The following is a 19,615-nucleotide window of genomic DNA, read 5'->3' on the forward strand; positions in this document are numbered from 1 at the left end:
AATGATGATCTACGTATGGATATGATCGGCCCGCCATTTGGATGCGCCGATCGACAGATATGATAAGAAGTCTATTCAACGGTCACCGATAGTCGATCAGGGCCGCGGCTATACGGATATGAGCATGAAAATATTCTTACTCCATGGGTAAAGTTTGGTCGCAAACCGACGGTCTGAAATCCTCAACTTTGCATAAGAATGGACGACTCAATTCACTTAAGTTCCAACTCATTCCTTTAGGGTATTTGCACTTCTCATGCACTCATCCTTCAGCTCAAGTTGACCGGTTCTGGACCGTACCCAGGTCCGATTCCCGCGATGGACGTCAAGCCTAATGGGATAGACATTATTCTATAGTTTTGGAACCAGTGGTCCACCAACGAGCGGTCTAGAGCTTGTTTGGATAACCGGGGCAGTTCTGGTGGTCCTCTGACTATGAAACTTATAGGATAAGTGCTCCATGGCCCGATGAAGGGCGATGCAAAATTTGGAGATGATCAGATATGGGGTTTGGTCACACGGGTCTGATTTGCGATCAACGGTCACCGTGCCACGATCGGGACCCAGATTTTTGTGGGCGGGTGTAGAAAAATACATTAGACCCTCATCGTAAATTATAAAGAAATTTGACGGCTGAAATGTCTTACATCTCAGTTTTATTTACCCGTGCCAGATTCTAATTTTGGCATTGGTGGGGCGCATCTGGCAAGTGTCAGATTCCACTTCTGGGTGTCCACTGGGTCCGTGGTTCGTGATGGTCCCCAAGCCCAGTGAGATCTATGCTCCCTTGAATTTTTATAATTTTCTGACATTCCCGTGTCGCGGTATAGCCCGCACGGGCTGTCGTTAAGTGTAAACGGCTATCTAGCTTGGAGGCCCGCACCAGGTTCTATCAAGGCCTGTCTGGTCTATTCAATTGGGCTAATCTTGGTCTAATTTATTTGTGATACCTCACTATGAGTGGCTTAAATGAACAGTCCTGTGGCAAATGTTACGTAGACGCCTCAGGACACTGTTCTGGTTGGGTGGGACGTTACACTACACCTGATGTTCAAGTAATTAGGCGGATTCATTGGCTTTCTACGGCTGATTAATCAGACTAGTGCGGTTCTTTATTGGTACACTCTTATATAAACTATCATTGAGTGTTAATGATCATTAAGTGATGTTATAAGTTAATTAAATAAATTTTAAAAAAAATTTAAGAATTTTTGAAAATCCAAAACAGTGAAAATTGAGGATGTTACAATCTACCCCCCTTAAAAATAATTTCATCCCCGAAATTGCCTAAGGGTAGTAAGTAAAGGCTTCATTTTTTTCATTTGCCTAGGTTTATTGATTTCAAGTGTATATGCATGGTAGGGTGTATACTATCTATGCTAGGCTGGCTCATTTTACTCTACCCCCATTAAAACTTTTTCACCCTGATGGTTTACTAAAATTTATTTATAAAGATTTAGATTCTTGGCAACGGTTTTCCTCTATCTAAAGTAAAAATATTTGTTTTCAATGGTAGACCAATACGGAGAGACGGTTGTTGTAGGCTTGAACCCGATACATCGATCATCTACCTGACTAGGGTAGAAGGCTCATCGTATCCCTTCTTCATCCTGGTAGATCCTGGTCTTCTGCTCGGTCAAAGCAGTGAGTCCATTGGTAGTCGCTCAGGATTGAGAATTGAGTCAAGCAGCGAATGCTTCGCAGGTGTACACTCCCGTAATTCCGTAGTCCGATCAATCTAAATGTTTAGGAAACGGCCATTATTGGAATGTTTAAATCTCCTATTTATAAGGTTGTCCTTTGGGTCTTGGTCCGAGAGAGTTCTCATTTTAATTCTTGTCTAACTTAGTGATTTAAATCTCCCACGGTGCTTATGGTCAAATGATTATCCTAAAAAGGTTTCTAATAGTATAAAATCTTAGATGTATATCACCAATTCAATCTCATGTCTAGTGGGTTAGGAGCAAACTGCACTTTAGTTTCATAAATTTCAAGAATGAAAGAATAGTCGAAAGTTTTAAAGTATTCTGGTGGTTTGAAGTGCTAATAACGTTAATAAGGATGCAGTAAGGCAATCATACATACAAGTATTCACAAGGCAACAAGAAAATTTCAAGGCAATCCATACATACATATTAGATTCAAAGTACCATTAGTATGGCTAGTTACATCCTACAGTATGGATTTCAGCATAGATATTCCAAACGCAAGGAAAATATAACCTAGTTAAGGAAAGATTCTAATTATCCTTCAATACATGGAAATAGTCCTAACTGACTCCAAACAAACTACTAATTATCCGTGTGTTAAGCTTCTATTCTTCTGGGTAGGACGAGGGTGGGGGTGCTTTTTTCCCATGAGGGAAAGAATCACCGGAATGGAGAAGAAGGAGGCAATAGTTACTAGGAATGCCACTTCCCTTGGAAATGGATTGTTGATGAGAATGTTTTTTTTTTTGAAAAAATGAAATGGGTTCAGTGTTGGATTTGTGAATAGGGTTTGAGATGAGTTTTTTTTTGGAGATGGGTTTGAAGTAGATCTAGAATGGGAGAGTTCTCTCTAGGGTTTAGAAGAGATGGTGACCCTAGAAAGGCCGCAGGAATGAAAAGAGGAAGAACATCATCTCCTCAATGTGGTATGAATCTTGATTACATAAGAAAATAAGAAAACTTACAATATTTTAGTGAAGTCTGTATCGAATATGAACTTAGAAAGAATTAAACAATCAAACTCAACCCTATTCAAGATTCAAAGTTCAACAGTACTAGAAACTATTTGAAGTAGAAAAATATACTAACAATAATCTAATTTTAATCATACAAGACGATTTCTATCATAGTTAGAAGTAATCTTTAAAAAGAAACAAAATACTAAAACTCAAATATGAAAAAAATACACTTGGTTCATTGGCAACCCATAGGGCATCAATCTTCATTTGTCAACTGATGTTATGGATATACCAAAAATTTCAAGGAGGTTATTCCATGAATTAGGCATTTTGACACATTTTGTAGGTTAAGAGGTTCCTTCGTGTATAGAAAATTCTAGAGTAGTAAAAGAATGTATTCTAGAGACTACATAGGATTATCTAGATGGTTTGTAAAGTTTTCTTAGCCGCAGGATAACATCGTAAGCCTTATCTTAACTATCCATGTAAGGTTAGCTAAAAGGATCTTAGGTCTACATAAGGAAGACAGGTCCTCATTTGTAACTAACCAAATAAACCTCATTCTTCAGTTCTAGTATAACAAATTCGCTTACCTTGAAGGCTCTCTCATGTTACTCTCCTCTCCAAATTAGTGTGACTACACTATGGTGGTGGGCTGACTCATTCGCAACGAGGGTGTGTGCGAATGCTTCATAGTCTGCACTTAGGAAAGTACTTGAGATATGACACACTAGGATCCAGGAACCGGCCATGGTGGAGCCTCACATTGACTACCCTCGCATCTTGACATGGTCCCATTTAGTACTAAACCCAACATGACTATTACATGTACACCTCAAATGGTAAAGCCGAGCAAGCAAATTAGGCGATAGAGTCAAACGAGCTATATCATGTATATACAAATATATATTTTAAATCTCACTTTCTTTACAGTAGGCCTTAATCAACGAAGTATAATTAACCTCATTCGGTAAGACACCCTTCTCACCCATTATCAGCAAAATGTCTGATGCAACTTCTGTCTTACCCAACTCACACCATCCATCAATCAATGAATTACAAGTAACTACATTTTGGCTCAAACCCCTTATCTTCTACACCTACAACAAACTCAGCTAGCCTATGCATCATCCCATTCTTAAAGCAAACATTCACCATCGTGGTAAGAGTGAAAAGATCAGGCATGATCCCAACTCGAATTATCTGATCATACACATGAATCGCTACACGGGCTTCACAGCTCCTAACCAAATTATTGAAGAGACTGTTATAGGATATCAAAATAGGCCTCATCCACACCTCCTCATATTATGGAACGTGTAGAGTGCATTATTTGACATGCCATTTTCCACATATACCTCAAAAATATTTTTAGCGGTGGGAGTTCAGTCCTCACTGTGTGGTTCACTTCAGCCATCTATTTGTTTGGCTCATACCCTAAAATAATTCGAAAAAAACTGAATGAACGGCATGGATACAATCCTTATATGACATTGGCCCCATGAAGCCCTTCGATTTGAGAGATGTGAGGGGAATATGGAGGAAATGGGTTGGGATTTGGAAGCCTAAGTGCTTGTTTGGTTAGTGGAATTGAATGGTGTTGAATTGTATTAGATGGGATTAACATCATTATTTCACAATGATTGCATGTCTGGAAATACCATGGTATTTGCAGCCATCTAATCCCATGTTTAAGATAAAAAAAAATTGCCACGAAAAACACCGGATTAAGCTAAATCATGTTTGGTGGACCATGAAATTTTGTAATCAACAAACCAAATTCACAACGGATGTCGTTCATTTGTACACGTATATAATCAGAATGTCACATGTAAATGGTGCATATGGATGGATGGCACGGTTTAACGCATGCCTCAATGTAGGGCCTACATGTGTAGTAGATTTCAAAATCCATGGAATTCATGCATGGGATCAAATGCAATTTCATGGAATTAAATGCAATTCCATCCCACCTAATCTTACCCTTTCCATCATCTTCAACGTTGGATGTAATTACACAGACCAAATGCAATTGCATCCCACCTAATCCTATCAAATACCATGTGCTAAACACCCCTTAAGGGCCTATTTGGTCGATGGAATTAGAGCTCCCTGGATTTAGAACCCTCAGGATTCTCCCAATGTGTTTAGACAGTGGTATTAAATAGTACTAAATGGGATTGCATTACTAATCCCACTTTAAAATTGGAAATGACATGTTTGGAAGGAGTTTGAGATGAGATTAAAATTAACTTTCTAGGCTGTGGAAAATGAGCCTTGGGTTAGAAAGTGTGAGATGGGATTACCAATCTCATGGATGATGGATTTTTGCTTCATCTAGTTCAATTCAAGTGCTATTTGAAAGTAAATCCTTGCCACTTTAGCTACTAAATTATTATTATTATTATTTTCTTAATTTTTATAGTGATTCATTAATAATTTAAATTTTATTCTATAAAATTTTATTTTATTTCAAGCTTCATCAAAATCATGAAAATTTTAGAAGTATCATTCATTCAATACCAATGATTTTCTATTTGTTTCGAAAATACCTCTATTTCTGGTAATGTCTTTCATATTTACAGTAACTAAAATTTTTTTTTTTTGTAAGTTATCAATAAGTTTACTCTCATATTATAAAATTTCATCTCATTTTGAGTTATAGAAAAATTATTAAGACCTTAGAATTGACATTTGTCTGAAACTAACATTTTTTTCGTATGATTGCAAAAACGTCTCTATTTCTTGCAAGGTTTCTTATACTTTTACTAACTAAATTATTTTTAAAATTTTTAAAATATTTTATCATTAAGTTTAAAGACATCTCACAAAATTTCATCTCATTTGGAGTTGTAAATAAATTATTAAAATTCCAGGACCAACAACTGTCCGAAATTTATAATTTTTGGATAGTTGGTAAAATATCTTAATTTTAACTATATTATAATTTTTATTCTATTTTTTTCTTATTTTTATATAAAACTAGACTCATCAAGCTTCAATCTAGATTTTGAATCACCTAAATCGGAGTTGTAACGAAGGAGATATGATTTTTTGAAGTTGGATGAAAATTGCAGAAAATTCCGGCGGGGGCAACGCAGATCCGGCTGGGGCCACGCGGGCAAATGGCGGGGGCCACGCGGATTCGGCGGGGGCTGCGGCGGGGGTAGTTTACGAGGGGCATATCTCGCAAACCAGAATGAGTTATGCGAAGTGTCATATATGAATTTGGGGTAGGAGGATCTGATCTACGCAATGAGCCTATATATTTCATAAAATTCCTCCCGGTTAGGGGCCAAAATCTTAATTTTCTTTAGTTTAACGTTTTTAGTGAATTTTCATTCATCCCTAACTCTTTACCCCCAAATGGGTCAAAACTATCAAATTTAGCCCGATATTCGCTCATTTGGTGTAGGATGATGGCTTTGACCGTCAAATCGTTCAGTCTCCGGCTCATTTCTATCAATGTCCCGGAAAAACTAAAGGACAGTGATGGTAGGTGAAGATTTTAAAGGGATAGGTTGGGGAGAGGGATTTCGATTTAGGCCGGTTCGCCTAGTGGCATTAAGCTGTACGAAACCAGATTACAACGCTAATCCCAACTCACGATTGGGAAAGACATGTCTGGAATGAGTATGGGATGAGATTCCAAATTAACTTCCTAGGCTTGCTAGATGAGCCTGGTGTTGAGAGGTGTGATGTGGGATTTTTAAATCTTATGATGATGGACTTTCCAAGTAAATTTCAGAAGGAAAATCCAAAATTTACCTCTAGTTGGATACATTCCAACGGGTCTTCATGGAACATGGGATGCGCTCATCCCATGGACAATACTTTACACCTACATTAATCGTTACTCTAACATTCATTTTACCCTAATCCACCTATTTCAGTTGGCCCAATGGGCCCTAGGAATTTGGTGGACTAAACTAGCTAAATCTCCTAGTCAATCATATCGAGTCTTGCCATCAGGTTTCCAATTTCTTGCCCGGGAATTGGTTGTGGCATTGTAAGACTCTCGGATCCCTCTCTTTAGCATTACAATTCCCTTTCTCGCTACCCCTTCCTAAATCCTTGGAAATCCCACCCTCCGTCTACAATTGTTGGTTCAGGGTTTGGGATGGTTCCTAGCGTTCTAAGTCCCTGTTACGTTTTTAAATACGTATCCTCTCATGTCAGCGGACGCGTTAGTGAGTTCATGACCCATGGCCCAAAGGATTCCAAACTATTGCTCTGATACCAACTTGTAACACCCTGAAAATCGGAGATCGTGCCTACGCTCGACTCCCGAGTTTCCGGGGTCACTTATAACCAGTTTTCATTAATATGCGATTAATCCAATCTAAATGCGCATTCTGTAACTTCCTGGAACATGAAGCACAACCACACAAGTCTACTGAAATAGAAGAAAATCAATTATACTTATATATACATACCTAAAAGAATACAAACGGGGGCACAAGGTGACGCCCAACAAATTCACAAAAAGAATAATATGTCAAAAAAAAAGAATAAAGTTGAGCCCTCTGCGCGGCGATCCAACGTGCCATCTACAAGTCCGATGAGGACCCGTTCATCAGCTGGAAGAAGAGAACCGGTCCTCCTCCTCAAGGCTCGCATCGTCAGGCTCCACGAAGTCTGAATCACCTGCATCTATGAACGGGTCTGGTTGGTGTTTTAAAACATCGTCCCAGAGTGGGAGTGAGTGATCAACTCAGTGGGTGCTATTAGCCTTAAGTTGCAACAAGTATCAATTATAATAAGAATTTAATGAAAAGCAATCAATCATAAACATCTATCTAGTTTTGTTAATGTGCATACATGCAAGATGATATGATGTATGACCTCACCACAACGCTCCCTCGTGCGACAACATCTAACGATCGCCAATGCCAACACTCCCTCAGTGCGACCTCGACTGCCGAGTCGCCAACCTAGCTAATGCCATGCAATGATGATGTTAACCGGGTTCTTAGTTAAGTCCATTCATCCAGCAGATTTGAAAATCTGATACACCCCACGTATCAAATGCCCTGAACTAGTTGCGAGGCCAAGACCCCCCAATGTGTGAGGCCGAGACCCCGCGATCCTTGACCCCGTCGGGTTTTCCCCATCCCCGACTTCAAGCACATGGGGGGTGCTGAATGTGGGGTCGCTCGCGGTCACTACGGGGAGGCGCGTCACCCCAGCGTAGGCCGACAGCTCGGACATAGTGTCCCATTCCACCATGCCCGGCTCACGAGACTGTGGATCAATATTCCATCCGGTATCGATGGGCTACAACGGTGGTGGGGTGTTCCAGTTTCCATACATATGTGAGCAAACAAGGTTAACAACCAGGTGGGTTAGCTAGTGGACTAAATCGCATGAGCCCAGGCAAGTATGTGGCGGAACGACATCGGGTACAAGCGACCCATGTAGCCTAACTACTGCCGCCCACACGTACTTGCCCAAACCCATGGGTTTAGCCTCAAGGTGGTCCTACCAACGGAACCACCTTCGCTCTCCTCATGTTCCTAACCAACCCAAGGGTAGGAATAGTGACTCATAACATGCCAACTACCAATGTAACATCCAACATATTCAACACCATGTTCTCATGTTGCTCAACATACAATTCAAATTTCTCTAACAAGCAACTATTAATATCATGAATAAAGTGCAGGTGTGTGGTGAGGGTTAGTGAGGAAGTTAACACTTCCTCCATGTTGAGAAATCATATGTACAAGAGCAATAAATCATACACAAGATGAAGCGACACATATGAGAAGAAGAAATCAACCATACATGAGCACGTAATCATCCATATACTAGATTATGAGAGAGGTAAGATTAACATCAAAGAGAAATAAACATGCAATTCATACAATTCTATCAATATGTCATTCCTAGGTTTTTCTAGATTCTTCCATACAACACACCAAGCAAACAAAATCATTAAACTCCAACTATAATTGGTGCTAGGCCACCTAAGGATAATAGTCCGCACATATGGATCGTTGAGATCTTGGAAAACGACCTAGAAACGCCAAACTCGATGTTGATCGGCCGGAATCCTAAGACAATGCACTTACATGTTAGGATTTCATACAAATCCTAGCTCAACACAAATGATTACAAAAGGATGGGTGCTTACCTCCCTAATCGGATGGAAATCGCTTGCATTTGTGGATGTGGGGTTTCTTGAGGAAAGGGAAGAGGGGTTTCTAGATCTCACCTCCCTTTGGCCCACCTTTCTCTCCCTTCTTCCTTCTCTCCTTCTCTCTTTCTCCTCTTTTCTCTTCTTCCTCTCTTCCTTCTCCTTTTTCTCTCCTCTCTCCCTTTGTTCCCTAGGGCAAATTCGTATGAGAGAGGGGTGCCCCAAATGAGGCCCTTTTATAATGCCAGATTTGGTGACAATGGCCCCAAGTGTTGGGTTTTTACTATACTAGACCTATGGGAGGGTCTTTCTAAGCTCTAGGGCCCACTATGGGGTGTACAAGTCAATATACACCGTAGGATAGCTAGCCCTAATGATGATCTACGTATGGATATGATCGGCCCACCATTTGGATGCGCCGATCGACAGATATGATAAGAAGTCTATTCAACGGTCACCGATAGTTGATCAGGGCCGCGACTATACGGATATGAGCAAGGAAATATTCTTACTCCATGGGTAAAGTTTGGTCGCAAACCGACGGTCTGAAATCCTCAACTTTACATAAGAATGGACGACTGATTCACTTAAGTTCCAACTCATTCCTTTAGGGTATTTGCACTTCTCATGCACTCATCCTTCAGCTCAAGTTGACCGGTTCTGGACCGTACCCAGGTCCGATTCCTGCGATGGACGTCAAACCCAATGGGATAGACATTATTCTATAGTTTTGGAACCAGTGGTCCACCAACGAGCGGTCTAGAGCTTGTTTGGATAACCGGGGCAGTTCTGGTGGTCCTCTGACTATGAAACTTATAGGATAAGTGCTCCATGGCCCAATGAAGGGCCACGCAAAATTTGGGGATGATCAGATATGGGGTTTGGTCACACGGGTCTGATTCGCGATCAACGGTCACCGTGCCACGATCGGGACCCAGATTTTTGTGGGCGGGTGTAGAAAAATACATTAGACCCTCATTGTAAATTATGAAGAAATCTGACGGCTGAAATGTCTTACATCTCAGTTTTATTTACCCGTGCCAGATTCTAATTTTGGCATTGGTGGGGCGCATCTGACAAGTGTCAGATTCCACTTCTGGGTGTCCACTGGGTCCGTGGTCCGCGATCCCAAGCCCAGTGAGATCTATGCTCCCTTGAATTTTTATAATTTTCTGACTTTCCTGTGTCGCGGTATAGCCCGCACGGGCTGTTGTTAAGTGTAAACGGCTATCTGGCTTGGAGGCCCGCACCAGGTTCTATCAAGGCCCATCTGGTCTATTCAATTAGGCTAATCTTGGTCTAATTTATTTGTGATACCTCACTATGAGTAGCTTAAATGAACAGTCCTGTGGCAAATCTTACGTGGACGCCCCAGGACACTGTTCTGTTTGGGTGGGACGTTACACTACACCTGATGTTCAAGTGATTAGGCGGATTCATTGGCTTTCTACGGCTGATTAATCGAACTAATGCGGTTCTTTACTGGTACACTCTTGTATAAACTATCATTGAGTGTTAATGATCATTAAGTGATGTTATAAGTTAATTAAATAAAATTAAAAAAAAATTCAAGAATTTTTGAAAATCCAAAACAGTGAAAATTGAGGATGTTACAAGAATCCATGTTAGCTACCGGCGGTGTTTACGAGGGCGAGGTACATCCCGCCATCCCAAACGGGGGATGGGATGAGATGGCGCAGGATAACCCTCCTAATCCCATCTAATACCATATCCAGTGCCCGGCCAAACATGCCCTTAAGTTATTCACATCTATTCATTCCATTGGATATCAAGCCCCTGTAATCACATATGAGTCACACCTTAGAAAATTTTAAACCACCCATTGCGAAATATAGAATTGTATTTCAATTATGAAATGAGAGAACCAACTTTTATAGACCACAAAAGTTTGAATTTATATGACTTTGAGCCAATGCTCTTTCACAGCGGATGGTGCATGCAATGATCAGCTTGTGTGGTACATGTATACCATGTTTAAAATATCTTAGAGAATTTAATTCACCACATATATTATCATGTAAATAACCATAGAATAATTTTAGAAATATTATCTTAGGGCCTGGCTGATGAACGTCTCTAATCTTCCAAGCATGTGCACCCTGGCATGGGCACGTGTGGATCCACTGTTTGTCCCACAGCAATTAAAACCATTCATTTCTCCGAAATCCCATTTCGTCATCTTATCAAGCCAGGACAAAATCACCCCAAGGGACCACGTGAATCATGTCCGTAGAAGAGAGATCTTGTAACCCCAAGGGATCATAAACAAAGATTAACAGATTTGCTCGAATGCATATGATATATTGGGAACTTTAGCCTTTGAATTTGGGTCCAAACCGTTTACATAACAGATCTTACTTTGTGTACAACAAATAAAAGTTCTCAATTGCATTATTTAATCCTTTGATAATTTGGTCCTTTAGCTTTGAAAATGAACGGTCACCGTAAGCTTCCCATACTCACTGGGTTGAAATATCCAATCTCAGAGGTTTTTTGTGCATCCCTCGTCCAAGGGGTCCCCTGTCAAATAAACGGTGTGTCATTGATAAAGGCCAGAATCCAACCGCTTTAAACGTTGGCTGTTCCATGTAATGCGATAGCCCGCTGACATCTTTTATTAGCTAGGTATATCAAAATATACGTGCGAGGTGTATGTACGTGTGTCAGCATAAGTCCATCTGCCTATACACATCCGTGAATTATGTGTATTTGTTCAAACGTGCTGCTGTACTTAGATATATAAATACACACGTGTACCACCACAAGTACTGATGCACACGTATGTTAGATTCGCCCTTTGATTTTAGTCGCTGGGGCTAAAAATAAGCATGAAATGAAACTGAGGTGTACGCATCCGAACGAAAAAAACTGTGGGCCCATTGTCATGTGTGTTTTATATCTATGCCGTCCATCCGTATTGCCAATGTGATGTGTGCTTATTTTTAGGGCATGAGACCAGTGAAACATATCCCAATCTCATACAACCATACCATAGAAAACAGCGGTGATTTAACCCAATGTCATCCAGGTGAGCGTGACATTATCAACAGGTTAGGTGTCAATTAAGCGTTGGGTTAATAAAACCTTTTCCACTGTTTGTGGGGTCCACCATAGTTTATATGTCATCTGATTCATTCAATAGACACGTGCCACTGGGATAAAGGGACTTACCAGACACCGGAAATTTCGAAAGCTGTGTGGGTTACACCACTTGAAATTACAGATCTTAGGCATGATTTTACATTGGTCCCAAAGTTGTGGCCCACGCAAGTTTTGGATTAGCCTGATTTTGGGAATGGACGTGATCAGACAAGGAGAACACGATGGACGGGAAGGATCTGATGCACAGCTGACGTGAGTCGTACAGCATCCGGGTTCTGTATGAGCGCACACCTGCATGATTATGATGCACTTCGGAATCTGCTGCGTTTGGATACGGACATTCAATCCAGTCAAGGAGGAAACGACAAAAACTGTTTTGCATGTTGAAATATTCCCTCAAATTGTGGGGAGTGGATTCGGTGCGACTCTTACCGTAGGGTCTACTTGATGTATATATTCTATATCCATGCCGTCCATCTGTTTTGTAAGCTAATTTAAAAATATCAGACTAAAATTGAAGAAGATACAAGTCTATGGTAGACCACACTGTAGGAAACACTGGTGATTGAATGCCCTACTATTAAAAAGTACCATGCTAAACGTTTTCTTAATGTTTATTGTCTATATAACATAAATGTCGACGAAGGGAACAAACAAATATCACAGTTTGATTCAAAACTTTTGTAGCGCTTTAATGATCAATCACCACGGTTTCCAATGGCATGAGCTACCTTAGAATTGCATCTGCTTGGTTTTGTGTGAAATCCACCGTTCATCCAATGGGAATGACCTTATGGACGGTTTTGATGGTATATAAACATCACCGTGGGCCTGGGAAGGTTTCATCGGTAGGCATTTCTTTCTCCACTTTTCTCCGGTGTGTTTTTGGATCTGCCTCATTTTTAGACACGTGTTCTGACGTGAGCTGAAAAAATAGATGGACGGGTGGATTTCATACAAACATCACGGTGGACCCTACTTAGCTTTCAACTACTGTAACTGTCACGGCCCGAAATTCAAGTACAGAGTGTGCACCCTCAGACCCGAGTTTCGGCCCATGACACGTACACTGAGTGTACTAATTTCATTCAATTATACAATTATTCATTTACCTACTAGCTCTACCGTAGATTTATATTCCATTCATACTCAACAATTTCTCAAAAATAAGAAACGATCATTTATTCCAATAATTAATCATAAACATAACTAAGAACCCTCTCAATTGGGATCTTATGAAATGAAATAAACATGTCCAACAACTTGAAAGAATTAATTTACAATCTAAAAAAATTAAATATAATTAAAGTAAAAATATCATGACTAGTCTAAGGCTGCAACTTCTTCTTTTATCAAGTAGGGTCACGTGTCCGTTAAGTCCTTTCTGGTTTGACCACATATTCCTATTTTTGAGCTACCAGCCCACCTTCATTCACATCTGTACGGTTTTTTCATCAATAAAAAATATAAACTGGCCAGGCTTAGTGATATAACCCAGCATGGTTCATAATCATATCAATTAAAATAATACAAAAATACATGTACAATGATGTAAAATGGGATATGAATGCATCAGATGGGGTGATCATCCATCTACTTAGGTTGGAAGTCGTCAACCCGCATCCACCCGTTGAGTAGGCTTCCACCTTTCGGTAGGCTTGGGCATAGCCCGCATCTGGTAACGCTCTACCAGGATCGACATTTCTTCTAGGGAGGGCCCCTAGAATCGACCATGCATTATGCAATGCAATGAATGAGGGATGATATGTAAATGCATATTTTTCATATTTGGCATAGTTGTCTCGATTAAAATATTCACATATAAATTTATCGTACAATTATCATATCAAAATATTCAAACCAGTAAATCAATCAAACAATCACAATAATTTATTTTAATTTTAATGAATTATGAGACAAGTTGGGTTACTCACCTGAGTCTGGTAGTGTAGAATCCACAGGGTAATTATGTTGATTTGAATTCAGAAATCCTATCAGTTATATCAACAACATTATTATTCATATGTTTTTATTACATGGTGGGGCCCACTTCTGATTAACATCCTAGGTGGCCAGATCCAAAATAATCAAATAATTAAAATTTATATTCTATTTTTTCTCCTTTTTAAGATTATAAAATTGAATGATAATTACTTGATCGGGGTGGTCCATCGGATGGTCAGATCATTCAGATTCTTGAGGTATTATCATGTTTTGCCTCTACACATTAGATGGATGGTGTGGATCTAACCACACATACACCGATGGCCCATCTTGACCTTCTACGCCAAGTGATACCAACACTTGCGTAAAAAATCTAAGATTCCTTTATTAAACACTTTTAGATCGACTAATGTGGCCTATCTGATTGTTAGATTGATCTAAAAATTATGGCCCTTATATATTTTGGCCTTAAGGATCATATGATCCGTACAGATCTATCTTAGCACAATCAGATTCCATCTATTTAATTTATTCTTAAAATATTACTAATTAGACCAAAATCATAAAAACATCACTTTATTAAAATTGACTCTACACACCTATACAATGATAGTGTGGATGATCCACGCCATCTATTGTATAGATCAAGAAGAAATTAACAACATAATAAAAAGTTAAAAAGATCTAACGATTAGAACTTACCTGATCGAGCCTTCTTAGAATTTTCTCTTCCTTTTACTTTAGGCTTCCTATCTCTTTTTTTTTTAAATGAAGAAACCTTCCATATCCCTTTTAAAGAAAATTCTCATAAGATAGCATGAGCACATCCTCCCTTATCCTGAATTTGAATTTTGTTATGATATTTAATAAAAAAATTTATTAGTATCACTTCAAGAATCGATCCCTAAACCTCTCTCTCAACTAAGAATTTCGCTACCAACTCAACTATTGACATGTTTTTATTTTTTATTTAAAAATAAAATCTTTAAATATTTAATTTAGTTTTTTTATAATGTACCAAAATTTAGGGTTGTTACAGTAACTTACTACGGGAAATCCACATTCATTATTTTTCGTTTCTCTTTAAAGCTAACAACGTCCAATATCTATAACAAGCAAGAGAAGGAAACCAAGAAGAAGAAAACAGCACAAGCATCATCAACGTTTGAGAAAAGCAGCCAAACGTTCCATCATCACACCAGCCTTTTCGCTACTAGGATTCAACAGATGGAACACGTGGTCTTCCCCTTCCGCCTCGTACATCTCCACCGTTCCTTCCCATCCGCTCGAACCCAACGTATGATAGTAAATCCACCCTCGATCCCTAAATACATCTTTCCCTGCAACACACATAAACACTCGTTTACACCCTAAACCTTTCAGGCTAGGTGCTGCAACAGCCATTGGATTGATAAATGGATCATCAAGGCCAGTTGTAGATGGATACACAACCATCCATAACCTATCCATCTAAGCCTTAGTAGCTAGATCCTTCATCTCATTCCCAATTCCCTCCACTCCCCAAAAGAACGGGTGGACTAAAATCACACCGTGGATCTCCACTCCATACCCCAATTCACAATTTCCAGCACGCATCGCAATGTTATGATTGATATTACCACCAGCATTGTTGCCAGTAACAAAGACTCGGGTGAAGTCACCATGGTCTTTGAGCCAAGCCTCAGAACCGCCATCAGCATGCGATACGGTCCACTTGAGTGCGGCCCATGAGTCATCATAAGCGGTTGGGAGAAGATGCTCTGTGGCTCTTTTGTAGTGCACTGACACGACAATGACGTTAGCCTCTGCGACGATTGAATTGAGATAGTTGTGGTATATGGGTGAAGAGGGTGTCCCCAAGATGAAGCCACCACCGTGGTAGTAAACGAGAATCGGAAGCTTTGGCGTTGGGTTGGGAAGTTTGGGGATGTAGAGACGGGCCGAGACGTCTAACTCGGGCAGAATTTCTACATCTTTGGATCGAGGGATGGGGGTATGATATCTATGGCTACTAAGCGCTCGGTGTGGCCGTCTTTGTAGACAAGAAAGAAGGGAGAGAAATCAAGAGCAATTTGATTAGTTGAATCAAGAATATTGGAGAGTATGGAAATGTAGGGGAAATGAGAAATAAGAGGAAGATGATGAGAAGAAAGAAAGAAGAGAATGGGTGTGTTCAGCAGCCAATGGATGTTCGTTTCTTAGACTATGTTACATAAGCTTCCATATCCAAGAGACTTGTGCTTTTGTTTGATGCCATTTGTGAGAATATGGTACGAAGGATGTTGATATAATGTTGTGCCCACATGATAGCAGCCGTAGGAGGACAAATGTCTCAGGGATCCTGGCCATTCATCAGGTGGTGTTGCCAAACCCCACCCTCCTCCCGGCTGCAGCTCATTTTAAGGGACGAGTATCCACAAATTTTAATTTACTTTTCAATATGATTTTGAATTTATTAAATGTTTATTTCTTTGTACACATGTGCTAGGGTGAGAAAATCAGTTTACAAAAAAAAAGTCTATGTTTTTTTTTCTATGTGTATTTGACAGAATGGACTGCTATATATAAGCTTACAAGAGCAAATCAAGATCCTAAATTAGATCCTAAATTACAGAAAAATAAAATAAATATCTAACTAATTCCCTTGATTGAAGGGATTACAAATCTCCTAAATATATACATGAAATAATATCCTTTAATTTAAGTTAACGTAATCTTAACACTCCCCCTTAAGTTGGAGCATGTATATCCAACATGTTCAACTTGATTCTTAATTCTTTAAACACATTTCCTCCAAGAGCCTTCGTAAAAACATCTACCAGCTGCAAATGAAATGGAACAAATTTGGTGATAATCTGACCTTCTTGTATCTTTTCTCTTATAACATGACAATCAAGTTCTATGTATTTGTTGCGCTCATGATATACTGAGTTTGCTGATATGTGGAGAGCAGTTTGATTATCACATAGCAACCTTGCTGGTCCTATAGAAACTTGCATATCATTAAGTAAAAATCTGAGCCAAGTTAGCTCACAGGTTGCCGCTGCCATGAACTTGTACTCAGCTTCTGAAGATGATCTTGAAACTGTTTTCTACTTCTTTGCTTTTCATGAAATCAATGAATTCCCTAAGAACACACAATAACCTATAGTTGACTTCTTGTCATACGACAGTTTGCCAAATCAGCATCACAAAAAGCCTTTAAGGTAAAGAAATTGCTTGAGGAGAACAATAATCCTAAACCAGGACTGCCTTTTAAATATTTGATAATGCGAAGAGCAGCATCCAAGTGAGGCTTTCTCGGAGCATGCATAAATTAGCTTAAAATATTAACTGAGTATGTAATGTCTGGTCTTGTAATTGTGAGATAGATTAGTTGTCTAACTAACCTCCTGTAGCGAGCTGGATCATATAGCAGATCACCTTGATAATCTGTAAGCTTCAGATTCATTTCCATGAGAAAGTTTGATGGTTGAGCACCTAAGTATCCAACATCTTTTATGATATCTAAAGTATATTTTCGTTAAGAGATAATAATACCTGCTTTGGACCTTATAACTTCCAACCCAAGAAATACTTAAAGAGACCAAGATCTTTACTATGAAATTGTTGATGAAGAACTTGTTTGAGACTTTGTATAGCAGTTACATCATTTTCAGTTATTACTATGTCATCTATATAGATAAGCACCATAGTTGTAAATGAGCTTTTAGTCTTCACAAACAAAGAATAATCTGAATATGATTGAACAAAGCCAACCTGTTTGATAACATGCGAGAATTTTATAAACCAATTTTGAGGGGCTTGTTTAAGCCCATAAAGAGACTTATGCAATCGACATACGAGTTTCTCTCCCTGTCAACAAAGACCTGGTGGTGGAGTCATGTACACCTCTTCCTCTAAATCACCATGTAGGAAGGCATTGGTCACATCCATTTGATACAATGGCAAATGTCTAGCAGCAGTAATAGCAAGAACACAATGAACAGTCGTTAACTTGGCAACAGGAGCAAATGTTTCAATGTAATCCAAGCCTTCTTGTTGAGAAAATCCTTTAGCGACTAATCGAGCTTTGTAGCATTCAATTGTGCTATTGGAATTATATTTGATACAATAAACCCATTTGCTGCCAATGAGGTAATGACCAGCAGGTAAGGGAACCAAAGACCATGTCTTTTGGGTAGTGTAGGATTAAGTTCACGTTGCATTGCCTCTTGCCATTTGGGATCTAAGACAGCCTAAGTATATGAGGTGGGTTTTAGGATACTCAAAATGGTATTAATAAAGTGTTTATGAGATGAGACAAAGAATCATAGGAAAGATAGGTACTTAAAGGATACCAAGTACCTGACTTAGTCGAAGATGCATGTGTTGAAGTTATAATTAACGGCATTATACTAACTTGTCCACAATGAAAATCTTGAAGGAGGGTGGATGGCTGTCTGACACGTTCACTTCTACGAAGAGGAGGTGCAGTAGGAAGAAGGAGAAGAAGGAGAGGATGGAGGAGTGATCTCGGATGATAAAGAAACATGAGGAATTGCAAGTTGAGGTGAATCAGTGATATATTCAGATATCTCAGGTTAGGAAACAATGTTTTCTGGTGAGTTTTCTGGAGCAAGTAAAGGAAAAATTGATTCATGAAAAATGATATCACGGCTTGAAAAAAATTATTGAGTGTCGAGATCATATAAGTGATAGGCTTTTTAGCTTACAGGATAACTGACAAAGATGCATTTTCTAGTGCGAGAGTCAAATTTGTGAGATGGTTGCAAATTGGTTGCATAACAAAGACATCCAAAAAGTCCCAAGTGAGAGTAGATAAGTGGTTTGTTATACAACATTTCATATGGGGATTTATGTTGCAGCACAGGGGTGGGAACACGATTAATAAGATAGGCAGTGGTAAGTAAACTCTCCCCCCAAAAATGCAAGGGAAGATTAACATCAATTCTTAAGGCTTTGCCAATGTTTAAAAGATGTCGATGCTTTTATTCAACTACACCATTTTGTTGAGGTGTAGATGAGCAAGAGCTTTGAAATAAAATGTCAAGGTTAAAAAAAATAAGATTTCATAGAAATGAATTCTGAGCCATTATCACTTCGAATGCATTTAACTTGGCAATTAAATTGAGTATTGACAAAAGAGATGAAGGTTTTTAGTAATGCTTACATTTCAGATTTGAATTTCATTAAGAATATCCACGTGAATCGAGTATAATCATCAACAATAGTTAAAAAATAATGTGCCCCTGTATGAGTTGCAGTATGAAGGGGTCCCCAAATATCATAATAAATAAGATCAAATGAATGTAAAGTTTGAATAGAACTTGAAGAAAATGGTAGTTGTGTTTGCTTAACCAAATGGCAAGTTTCACAAGAATGTTTAGAATCGAATACAAATGAGGGAATAACATGGCTCAAGAAATGTGAAGGTGCCTTGGAGGGATGTCCTAACCGCTTGTACCATGGAAGGTTTGTAGTAGAATCAACATGATAAGTGACAGAGAAGGAAGTTGGTGCAGACTTCACTGGAGGAACAAAGTAGTACAAGCCATTAAGCTGCTTCCCCAATCCAATCATCTTCTTCGAAGTTAGGTCCTGTAATATACAAAAAGTAGGAAAGAAGTGAATTGAACAATTCATGGTAGCTGTGAGTTGATTCACTGAAGTAAATTGACATGAAAAGATGGTGCACATAGAATGTTTTTAATATGCATATGATCTAAGAGTTGTGTGGA

This window comes from Magnolia sinica, chromosome 2 (genome assembly GCF_029962835.1).
Source record: "Magnolia sinica isolate HGM2019 chromosome 2, MsV1, whole genome shotgun sequence".
Lineage (NCBI taxonomy): Eukaryota > Viridiplantae > Streptophyta > Magnoliopsida > Magnoliales > Magnoliaceae > Magnolia > Magnolia sinica.